This window comes from Crotalus tigris, unplaced genomic scaffold (genome assembly GCF_016545835.1).
Source record: "Crotalus tigris isolate CLP2741 ecotype Arizona unplaced genomic scaffold, ASM1654583v1 scf7180000017662.1067850, whole genome shotgun sequence".
In the NCBI taxonomy this organism is placed as follows: domain Eukaryota; kingdom Metazoa; phylum Chordata; class Lepidosauria; order Squamata; family Viperidae; genus Crotalus; species Crotalus tigris.
The window spans coordinates 452194-464714 of record NW_024096549.1 but is presented as its reverse complement, the minus strand read 5'-3'; the positions used below and the strand labels follow the sequence as shown (position 1 = coordinate 464714).

The 12521-nt window shown below is 37.4% G+C and overlaps 1 long non-coding RNA gene across 2 annotated transcripts; it reads right to left on the bottom strand.

Moving 5' to 3' along the window:
• Positions 1-311: 311 nt before the first annotated feature.
• LOC120304832 lies at positions 312-10307 on the bottom strand. 2 transcript variants are annotated; one of them, XR_005555854.1, is made up of 4 exons: positions 10101-10307; positions 6777-6861; positions 6328-6682; positions 312-774 (listed from the first exon to the last, which is right to left on the bottom strand). It is a non-coding gene; the product is annotated as an uncharacterized LOC120304832 (long non-coding RNA). The 2 variants fall into 2 exon arrangements; XR_005555855.1 differs by having other exon boundaries at positions 312-771.
• Positions 10308-12521: the final 2214 nt, after the last annotated feature.

The window sequence follows — 12521 nt, the reverse complement described above, 5'->3', positions numbered from 1 at the left end:
TTGGTGGGATTTTCTATGGCACCACTTCCGGTGTGGTGTTGGTTCACGATAAGGCTCACCTGCACACCATTAGACACACCCAAGAACTTTTGAAGCAGTTCCATTGGGATGTTTTTGATCACACACACCCCATAGCCCAGATTTGGCACCGAGTGACTACTACTAAGGAATTTCAAGCCTTGTTATGACAAGTGCCTCAATCTGAATGGTGATTATGTCAAAAAGTAATATAATGTTGTAGTTTTCTAATGTGTATAATAAAAGTTCTGTATCTGTGAGTGTCTATCATTGATAACCAAACACAGGTTTATTTCTGAATTGCCCTCATATTATAAGGTTATAGTCATAGAATCTTGCAAGTTTGAATGGGTTTCCCTCTTCCCTCTATTTTTTTTCATGACAATAGGGCGGGTCCTGTCTGAAACACTTTCTCAGATTATGAATGTCTACGGAGATTCTCAGTCATCCAGGTCATAGTTGTCCCAAAGATGCCTTTTCACGAGCAACTGGACTTCCTTATTTTTCTTTGAAGACATTTTGCTTCTCATCCAAGAAGCTTCTTTAGCTCTGACTGGATGGTGGGGAATGGAAGGATTTAATATTCCTTGCAGACCGCTGCTCATCTGCATTCTTCTTCTCAGATTACATTTATGCCCTGGACTCAGATTTCTTTTATCTGACCATTATCTTGGTTGTGGCTTCATCTCCTGTTCCTTGAAGTTATTTCTTCTTCTGATTACAACAGGTGAGGAAAGGCTCTTGAAACACTTTCTGCTGAACCAAACAGAACAATTAACAAAAGGTTGTAACACCTGAGTTTAAAGTGGATAATATTTTAATATTTAAAAAAATGAATAAAACACTCAAGAAAAAAGTAGAATTTAAATAATATCCCAGTGTGAAGAATAGGATATGTAAAAAAAATATATGACTGAATGTCAGAATAAAATTCACACAACAAAAGGTAATCACAACTTGCCTTCCAGTCTGTGTGTTCTAATGACATGCCTTTTCTTTCTCCTAAAGAATGCTTATTTGTCCCTGCTGGAAGCAGTTTTATTTCATGTTTGTGTGTTATGTCCCTCCCTCTCTTTTAAATACCTAACCCACTGAACTAACTTTTTTTTGGTTCTAGTTACATTTTAATGGCATAGTTTTCCAATAGCACAAAGAGTTAGTTATATGTTTAGTCTGCACTGAGAATAGAGGACTATACAATATCTGTCCAGTAGACCTTCTTCCCCTTTGCAACATTCCCAAAGAAACACATGGGAACCCTCCCTCCCATCCCCCTCTTTTTTCTTCTTTTTGCTAGCTACTCTCTGGCCCAGATTTCACAGTTCATGATTCAGAGCAGAGCAGCAACAAATGCAGAAAATGCCAAACTAATTATTTCACTTTGTCAGCTTGGTTAAAAACATTATTATTTTGGGAGGAGGCTGTGTTTTCATAAAGAAGGCCTTTGAGAAAACAAAACAATAAAAAAGCCACTCTGTGACCTCCCTCTTTTCTACTGAGGCTCACTCTGCTGAATCATCAAGTACACCGGTGCAGTGACCCTCACCCTTTCAATCCACAAAGCTGCCTTACTTCCCGCTTGATTGAAAGGAAAGAATAAAGAAGACCTTAAAAGTGAAAGACAATACAGTTCATCCATGCCAGCTTGTGCCAAAAGACAATTTGCTGCTTGAATGTAAGATTTTGTAAAAACAAAAAACAAAAGATTCGGGTCCAGTCTCCATTTTTCTGTAGGTATAATCTATAATTCCAGTTACATTCCATAATTCTAGTTGGTAGAGTTTCACCATAGTGAAACAGGGAAAGAAATTATGAATGACAGATGCCTGCTAAGGTGAACTTTGGGGCTTTGATGGATAAGCAGCTATGTAGTTCTCTAGAGCAGTGTTTTTCAACAAATTACTATTCTAATACTCTAAGGAAGTGCTCTTTGTGGAAAGTTTTTATTTAATTTGAAGCTTCCAGACACCCTACAAAAATAGGGCCATGTAGAGAGCATTACAGTAATCCATTCGGAAAGTGGCCATGTCTCTGTGGGTATGTGTATGTGTCTCTCTGTCTTGGTGTCCCATCCTCCCTCTCTACTGTATCTGTTTTCTGTGTGATAGATGTCTCCTGGATTTTATCTGATTTCATTCGGATTTTATTGTGTATGTAGAAAGTTATTCAGCCACTGTCTTCTTCTAGACATCTTGAGTTCTAAAAAGGACTACTCTAAAATGAGGAGGTGTCTATTGGAGCTCACAGCATCCCTCAACCCTATACAATTTCAAACAAATGGTTGTCTAGTCTCTTCTTAAAAATTTCTAGTGTTGGAGCATTCACAGCTTCTGGAGGCAGGTTGTTGCACTGATTAATTGTTCTAATTGTCAGGAAATTTCTCCTTAATTCTAGGTTGCTTCTCTCTTTGGTTAGTTTCCATCTGTTGCTTGTCTTGCCTTCAGGGGCTTTGGAGAATAGCTTGACTCCCTCTTCTTTGTGGCAGCCCCTGAGATATTGGAACACTGCTATCATGTCCCCCCTCGTTCTTCTCTTTGTTAAACTAGACATACACAATTCCAGCAACCGTTCCTTATATGTTTTAGCCTCCAGTCTCCTAATCATTTTTGTTGCTCTTCTCTGTACTCTTTCTAGAGTCTCAACATCTTTTTTACATCGTGGTGACCAAAACTGGATGCAGTATTCCAAGTGTGGCCTTACCAAGGCATTGTAAAGTGTTATTAATACTTCATGTGATCTTGATTTTATCCCTCTGTTAATCAGCCTAGCACTATGTTGGCTTTTTTGGCAGCTGCAACATATTTAAGTGATTGTCAACTAGGACTCTGAGATCCATCTCACAGTTACTACTATTGAACAAGGTACCACTTACACTATACCTGTGCATTTGGTTTTTCTTACCTAAATGTAGAACCTTACTTTTTTCACCCCTGAATTTCATTTTGTTAGATAGTGCCCTATGTTCAAGTCTATCAAGATCCTTCTTTATCTTAAGACTATCTTCTGGAGGGTTGGCTATTCCTGTCAGCTTGGTGTTGTCTTCAAATTTAATGAGCTCCCCATCTATCCCCTCATCAAAATCATTGATGAAGATGTTGAAGAGCACTGGGCGCAGAACAGAGCCCTGGGGCACACCACTACACACTTTCCTCCATGTAGATGCAGTTCCATTGAGGACCATATGCTGAGTATGGTCAGTTAGCCAGCTACGAATCCATCTGGTGGTGATGCTATTTAAGCCACATTTTTCTATCTTATCAAGTAGTAGATTGTGATCTACTTTATCAAATGCCTTACTGAAGTCCAAGTACCACTACTCACTTCATACATTTTCCCACTGTTTCAGTTTCCATATTTAGAATTACTGTGCTGGTTCACATGTGTTAGGATTAGGCACACTAAACCATTTTATTTATTGCAAAATTATCAGTTCTTTATCTATGATCTTTTGTTGGCTTGCATGGAAGAGAAACTAGGTAATATTTGGCCAGCCATTTCTTGTTTGTTTTCGCTATGGATGAACATGCATTTTGAGTATGAATTGAATTAACTTCTATTTATTAGAAGGAAATAGTTATTCCAAAAATATCAAAACCTGAACTGCACAAATATATATACATGCTACACATCTGTTGGAATACCATGTGAATTACTGGGTTTCCCTGGCTGTGGAAATAAGGAATCTCAAGCAGCATGTGTTATCTTTGATTGATCTGGAGATAAACAGAATCAGCTTGAATAAGGAGAAGTTTCCTGTGTCACATTTAGCAAAACATCAACAATTCAGATTGTTTAGTTTTGTTAATTTAATTTAAATGATGCTATTTCACCCTGGATTGTGGACGGAGGAGCTAACAAGCATCACATGTAAGGAAAACTAATTAGCAAACCTTTGTAGATCATATCAATGTGCATTGATAAGTAAACAAAACAAAACAACTAGCATGTACAAATGTTGGAAGTGGGATACAGCTTTAACCGCAGTTCTAAGGAAGTGGAATCTTCTAAAACAGGGGTGTCAAACTGGTGGTCTGTGAGCCAGATGAGTTACATGCAGGCCACGCCTACCCCAACTCCTCAAAGGCAAAAGACATCACGATACATCACGTGATGCGATCGAGTTTGAACATCGAGTGTTCTAAAGGACTAAATATTTCACCGCTGGCTTCTTCATTTGTCTTACAAATGCAATGATCTCCCAAATGGCAGCAAGAAGAGAAGACTGGGGAGTGGCAATAGTAACAAGTTTTTTCTCAATCTTCCAAGTTTTCCAGTTACTGGAGCTGGGTGTTTCTGAATTACAACAATACATTCTTTGTTCTCTGCATTGGTCAGAGACATGACAAAGAAGTCAAAACTAATCTTCTTTAGGGAATTAGCTCTCTTAAGTCAGTGTTCCCCACCCTATGTGTCCTCTAGGATTTCAACTTACAAAATCATAGCCAATCTAGAGATTGTCCAGGCTGAGGAAACTTAAGCAAATTGATGAAGGAGAGTTGCACTGTAAAGAATATATATGTCACTGAGTAGAGAAGCACTTTCTTCAGCTACCCAGAAGGAAGGGGAAAAAAACCCACACTTATCCAGCACATGCTGCAGCTATTTTTGGTTTGGAAACCAAACCCTATTCTCTTTAACACCAGAATTAACACCAGACAAACAATCAAGCAGTAACCTAAACTCTAATCAAGGAACTATGAACTCAAACAAAGAATGAAGCAGTAAACAACAGCTTAATCAAGGAATTACCAACGAGAAAACAACACACTCACCAGTGCTGACAGGGCAAACTGCTGTATATAAACAGAGAGCAAGCCCACTGCCTTTTAACACTGAAGATATTAGCTAATTGGGTAAATAAATGTCTGCAAGAGAACAACCCAACTCAGAGAGCATCAAGAACACCATCTATTTTCTTTCCTTCCCAAATCTGAAAACTCCCACCTTCTAAAAAAAACAAAACAAAACAAAACAAAACAAAACCCAAACAATTCTGCACTGCTAAGGAAGGACAACAACCTAAAGTTCTTCACACAAGTCCAAGTATCTGTGTTCTGCATGCAGACAGTTAGCAGGTTGTATCATTGTGGTTTTCCTGTTCCATTTCTGTGCTTTGCAATTTTGTGCTTTGCAATTTTGAGGAGATACTATTTTAAACCCATCTGCTTTGCATTTCCATGAATTCTGCCTTACCATCAAATTCCTCTTTGCTGGAATGCATAGGGCTGTTTAGTGACTTGCGTTACAGTTTAATCAATTCTCGCTTCTTTTCTACTCATGAAGTGAAGAAAATGGTCATAATTATGATGTTTACTGGGACAAAGTGTTCTGCCTCAGCTAAAACATTCTTCTTGGGCATATTTCTTGATAAATAGCCATGTTAATATGTGTTACATAAAAATAAGTGAGACTTTTCTGCATTTTAGAGATTGGCTAGGCTAACAGCATACCAGAGAAAATGGAAAACAACCCTAACACATTTCCTAGCACATTTCAAGAACATATTCTTATCAATAGATTTTATTTTCTAGCCTTAAAAGATGGCCACCCTTTACACTGGAGGTGAAATAGGGCAAAACAACATGGCATGTGTTCAGGGTATGTTTTCTCATTTTTGGTCTTATAGCAATAGCATTTAGTCTTATATATGCTTCACCGTACTTTGCAGCACTCTGTCACAGCTTTACAGAGTCAGCATATTGCTCCCAAACAATTGGGGTCCTCATTTTACTGACCTTGGAAGGATGGAAGGCTAAGGCAACCTTGAGCTGGTCAGGATCGAACTCCTGGCAGTGGGCAGAATTAGCCTGCAGTACTGCATTTTAACCAGCATACCACCACAGGTCTTATGCAGCTGTTCTGTGGTTGCCTCTCTATAGAACTGGACATGATGTATTGGTGGCATATCAGAACTTCCCAATAGAGTCATAGAATCATATAATGTATTGGTTTGGGAGGAATGCTGGATATCGTCTTTTTCAGTCCAATGAAAGCCAGTATTCCAATTCAATGCAACTCAGACTCTGTCTGAACTGTTCCAGCAAAGAAGACTGTACTACCTACTGAGGTACTGTGTTCCATTGAATTGCTCTTACTATTAGGAAAGTTTTCCTATTCAACCACAATATACTTTCTTTAATTAAATTCTTGTTTTTGTGTTCTGAAACAATTCTAAACAATTCTGCTCCCCCTCCCAGCTCTGCAGGTTACCAGAGATCAAGACCCACTGTTTCATTACTAGACAGGAGGCCCTGCATTAGTGGTTTGTCTTGGGGAATAAACTGTGTACGTGTTGTTGTATTGCCTTACCTGTGGCATAGCTTTATCCCTGCTTGAGCTGCTTGACCTCATTGCCAGGTGGGTGATTGATTGATTCATCCAGGCATTTTCTCCTGGACAATTTCAATTTTCTTTTCTTGAAGAGTGGTTCAGAGGCAGCTCAGGAATTCGTAACTGGTAAAACAACATGGTCTGGTTCTAGTTCTACATAATCTAATTTCCATCTATTTCCACAAGATGGTTAGGAGTTTTCCTGGGGCCTTTATAGACAGTTCAACCCTTGGAACACAAAGATAATTGTAGACTTTTGACTGGATTGTGTCTAACTGGCAACTCTCTTTAGTACATGCTAATCCAGAAGAACGTCTTAGTATACTAATGAATGCTGGAAGGTAAAATAGCAGAAGAGATACTAGTATTAGTAAACAATAACAACAAATAGGAATAAACATAAGTACAAGATGAGATGTTAAGACTACCTTTGCAAGTTCCTCTTGATCATGGTTTACATCCAGAGAATAACTGTACTACGGCGATGAAATATGTGTTCAGAAACCTGTCAAACTATTGAGAAATTTGTATTTCAATGTTCCCTTACTTAATGATAAAGAATTTATATAACAAATGTAGGTATAAACTTTATGATATTTTAATTTGAACCCAGAAATATCAAGGGCTCACATTTTTTAATGGGAAACATATTAAACCTATTAAAAATTAAAGGGAAAATAATGTGAAAGATGAACTGAAACATTTATCGGTATAGATGGTTAGATGCCCATCTACTACTCTGTACAGTACATAAACAAATTGAATTAAATACTATAATATCACAGCAGACATAATTAATGCTAATTTGTTTATGACAGAGATACTGGGACAACAGTGAAAGTCTTGGGAAGATGTTGGCTAATTGCTTGAAGCAAAGAAAGGCCATGATTCCAACTATCAGAGATGAAAGAGTTGAAATATATAAAACTTCAATAGACATAAAAAGACAATTTTTAAAATTCTACTCAGAATTATATAGCAAATCAGAAAATGTATTGTACGAACATATAAATCCTCCCTAAATATAAGTAAGTAACCTACTATATTTAGATAACACACAAAAACAACTTTTACTTGCTCCACTGTGTGAGATAAAGATTAAACAAATAATTTTAAAAATGACAAATGGTTAAATTTCAGGACTGTATGAATTCCCTATAGAGCGATATAAAACATTCATAACCTTTTTGGTGCCAAAGCTTTGCCAACTGTATGATGAGATATTGGGTAAGGGAACTTTATTTGTAGCATTCAATCAAGGTTATATCAAAAGCTAGTAACACTCTGTGTGCTAATTATCATCCAATCTCATTGTCTAATGTTGATATAAAGAGCTTAACAGCAGTGCTAGGAAATTGGTTACAGCAAGTGATGTCATTCATTATTAATGATCAAGCAGGTTTCCCATTTGGGGAGAAGACCAGTGTTGTGTCCTGAGCCTGCTTTTGCAGGCTCAGGATGTTGCATTGGTCCTGGGCATTCCAAAAGCTGCCCAGGACCAGCGGCACCAGCCTTGTGCACATGCACAAGGCGCGAAAACGCTAAGTTCCTATTGGTTGACACTGTCCGGGTTTCTGGCCATATAAAAAGGCCTGCGTGCCTTTGTGTTTTGCTTGGTTCTTGGAGAAGGAGAATAAAGAGTTGTTAACAGTCACCATGTGTCTTCTTCATTCGCACACGAACAAAGGATTTAATAACCAAAGCAAGGTATGATTTGCAGAGTTCTGCTTTTTACTGTTTCATCATTCCCCCCCCCCCCGGCCCTTTCTCTTCTTTCCTTTTACTCCTGACATAGCCAACCCTTTTTACTTTCCTTGCAAGCTTAAGTTCCTGTTTTAGCCTTTATGTTTGTCTTTCTGCATATATTCCTACACTTGGATGATTATACTCAGCTTCCACTCCCAATAAATGTCTCTTTCTATTCTTAGCTTTCTATAAATCCACAGTGATTTTCTTAGTTGTCCTCCATATTTTTTCTCATTGGATTTTGCATCTAGTATTTTTTTTCTGAGAAATTCTGAATTTCTTTGACCAGAGGATTTCTGTCCATAATGTCGACATCTTTCTAACAGTTCTGTTATTTCTAAACTAGTTGAAATTGGTTGTCCACAAATCAGTGCATGTACAACTATGTCCCGGTTTAATTTTCTGTAGCATCTTAAACCTCAAGACAATCCAATAATTTCCTTCCAAAGTTCGCACTATTTTTATATTTCTTCAACCACAACTCCTATTGGTGAGGATTAGATTTATTTATTTATAGAATTTGTACTTTGAATTTTCAAGACTCACAGAGATTGACATCAAGATACAGAAATACAATATAATGAAGCAACACCATATCATATAACCAAAACCCCAAATAGCTAATAATAAATACATAACTTTGAGTAAAGTTGGTGAACAATCATGAGCTTGGTTTTAAAACATCTGAAAGGCCATCAAAAAAGTTGTTCACTTCAAGAAGATCAAATGATAAAAAAGATATATCAATATTTATTAGAACAAGATTTGTTAGACGAACAGGTAAAAGAAACAATGTTAATTTGGAGTAAAAATTTTGGTTATAGTATTGACCTAGATAATTGGCAATCATTATGGGACAGAAACAGGAGGTTAACACTAGCCACCTCCTACAAAGAAAATTTATACAAGATTTTTTTTAGATGGCACCTTCTCCCTACAGGGCTAGCAAAAATAGATAAAAAAACCGACATGCTGGAAGTGTAGAAGGCTTCCAGGGACTTACTATCACATGAGGTGGGAATGTTCAAAGGCGCAAAATTTTTGGAATCAGATAAAAATTGGCTAGAAGACATATTATTACAAAAAATTGATTTAAAACCAGAAATCTTCTTATTAGGGATTATTAATGATAAACTCAGCAAAGCATCTTCTAACTTACTATTGCATATTTTAACCGCAGCAAGATTGGCATACGCCCAAAAATGGAAAGGAAAGGAAACCCCCACTGAGGAAGAAATAATAAATAAAATTTTATCCTGCACCGAAATGGACAGGTTAACTCTAGAGATTAAAAATAAAACTGAAACAGAGTATTATGAAATTTGGAAAAATTTATATGATTGGTTAGCGATAAGGAGGATCGCTGAGATGATTATCGATTGACTATTTGATATCATAAGGACTTCTTATTAGTACCTATATTAGGACACAACTGAATGATATGTAAATATAACGTTGATGATTGAAAGATGGTTTATCAAAAATTTACAGATGTTATACGCACAGTTTGTTATACTCTGTCCTGTTATAGAATGTATTTTAAGTTTCTGTTTTTCTTTCTGTAACATAAGGTAATACTAATAGCACTGTTGAAGTCAGGGAAGTTGAATCATGTCCATTTTTGTTTTTAAAATGTACATTTAATAAAATTTGTATATAAAAAAAAGTTGTTCACTTCAAAAAAAATGAGCTTCATTCATAAAGACTTTTCAGATGAGTTGAACTTGAAAACTTAAGAGAGAGTCAATCCCCTTCCCATTTCTTCAGTCTTCGGGGAAATGAAACAATCAGCAAGAGGTGTACTAGACTATACAGCTGACAATACTATACAATAACTACCATTGTACTTTACTGATTTGGAAGAATGCAGAAACAGTGTAACAGAAGAATGACAGGACCAGTCCCTCCCATGCTTCACATACAGAGGATGGGGGACTTAACTGGCATTTATTAGAAATATAAAGAAAGAAAAGGGAGGAAAGAGAAAGTCTAAAGAAAAATCCTACTTGTGATTCAGTTTCCTTCATGAGTCCAATTTCTTTGTTTTTAAACCTTTATTCAGCTTGGGCTCCAACAGAACTGAATGCAAGAAGAGGAAAGATCATAGCCATGACTGACAGGGCCCTGCAGCCAGATCCACTCAGTTCGTTTGCTGCACCGTTTGCTGCACAATTCTTTTCCTGTCAGTGAATGACGTGGTGAAGAGGAAGGCAGCAATTGTTTTGTCTCTTACATGGTGTACCAGCATAATCAGGGCAGCACCATTTGGCCGGCAGGCAGAACACACCCAGTGACAATCAACAAAGGGTGCAGCAGATTCATAGCTTTCTGTCAAGTCAAGGATGGGTTCTAGCACTTCAACTCAGCAGGGGTGAAAGACCCCAGATATATTTCTTGCTAAACTGAAATCCACAATTACATGTTATAGGCATTTCTTTGGGAGATTTAGAACCTGAAACTGATTTTTGTAAATCCTCGATTTACAACAGTTCATTTAGTGACTGTTCAAAGTTATAACGTCACTGAAAAAAGCGACGTTTAAGACTGTTTTTCACATTTATGACCCTTGCAGCCTCCCCATGGGCATGTGATCAAAATTTGGATGCTTGGCAACTGTTTCATATTTATGATAGTTGCAATGTCCCAGAATCATGTGATCATCTTTTGCAGACCTCTGATAAACAAAGTCAGTGAGGAAGCTAGATTCACTTAACAACCATGTTACTAACTTAACGACTGCAGTGATTCACTTAACAATTGTGGCAAGAAAGGTCATAAAATGAGGCAAAATTCATGTAACAACTGTCTCACTTAGCAACAGAAATTTTGGGCTCCATTGTGGTCGTAAGTTGAGGATTACCTGTATCTCTTTACATGGCTTCTTTTGTTGAGTGTACCATCAATCAAGGAATGCTTGGTGAGAATTCTGTGACCTGGTACTGTGTATTTAACATTTGTGGCAAACATTACTTGATAGCTTTGTTCTTCAATTGCAGCACCTTTTCCTGCACCAGGAAAGGGAAGTTGCTACCTGTAAATGCATTACAGTTCTGAAGTATGATACCGTTCAATACGAATAAATCCATCCAACATTTAATAATGTTGGATTACCAAATAATTCAGAGTGCAACCCATTTGCCTGATGTTAAACAAATACAAGGGCTCCTGTTCCCTTGAGAGCTACTCTGATTAGACATGTTGTTTATAATATGCTTGTTTGCTGATTGGGAGGTCAAGCATGTTTAGTATTCCCAGCGCTCTCTTTGCTGGGATCTCTGCTTTGTCTTGGACTCTCTCTCTCTCTCTCTCTCTCTCCCTCCCTCCCTCCCCGCTCCCCTCCCCTCACCTCCCTCTCCCTTTCCCTCTTTATATCCAGAAACCGTGTCTCTGTTTTTAAATTAAATGTTTATAGTTTCAGAAGTTGCATAGATAATTTTAACCATATGCTGTACCTCGACAAAGGGAAGCCTTTAATTATTTGAGTTTTTTAAAAAGTGACCTTTTCAAAAACCTCAATACTCTTTTTGACACTTTGGGATTTGGACATGACTGCTTACTTGAAACATCTGGATACAGACAAACAGCCCTAGTGAAATAAACAGTGCAGTGAGTATCCTTCATGCATCATTGGAAATGATACAAAATAGCTGATGATATCAAGCATCTTGGCATTTGACACATGCATGGTTGGCTTGACCAAGCATAGAAAAGACAGTAGCAGGACAAACCTTGTTTCGTTCCTTTCACACCTGACCTTATAGGAAGAAGAGAAAAATTAGTTTTTAAAGGACCTGTCTACATATCATCCAGTTAATCAGTTAATCATGCAAATAAGTCCTTGCCTTAAAGGTAAGGAGGAAAGGAAATATAATATTTTTGTAGAGTATTTGAACATTGTGCATACTCTTGAGATTCTGAGTGATTTGAATATTCTCTGGGTAATTTAACCAATGATAGGCATTAGATCCATTATTCTTCAATTTCTTTCTTTATAATTTTAGACCTTTAATAGAGTACTTAGTTTTACATCAACTTCAGTGGTGGGATTCAGCCAATTTGCATCGGATCGGCAGAACCAGTAGCTAAATTTTGCTGCATTCAGAGAATCTGCTGGCTTCCAGAAGTTCAGTCTAGGCCTGGGAGGCCTGCAGGAGGCCTCCCAGGCCTAGAAAGGCTCACTGGAAGAACATGGATGCCACTTCCGGAAGTCCGTTCTAGGCCTTCCACCACTGATCGGCTTCATTCTCCTTATTTCTTTTTTTTAAATATTTTTATTGAAACTTTACTAACAATACTAAAAGAAAAAAAAACCTAAACTCAGAAAGAAAGGTTAAGAAAAAAAGAGAATACAAGTAATCCTAGACTTATAACCATAACTGGGACAGGAATGTCAGTCATAAGTTACTTGCAAATTGAGTCAGACCTGA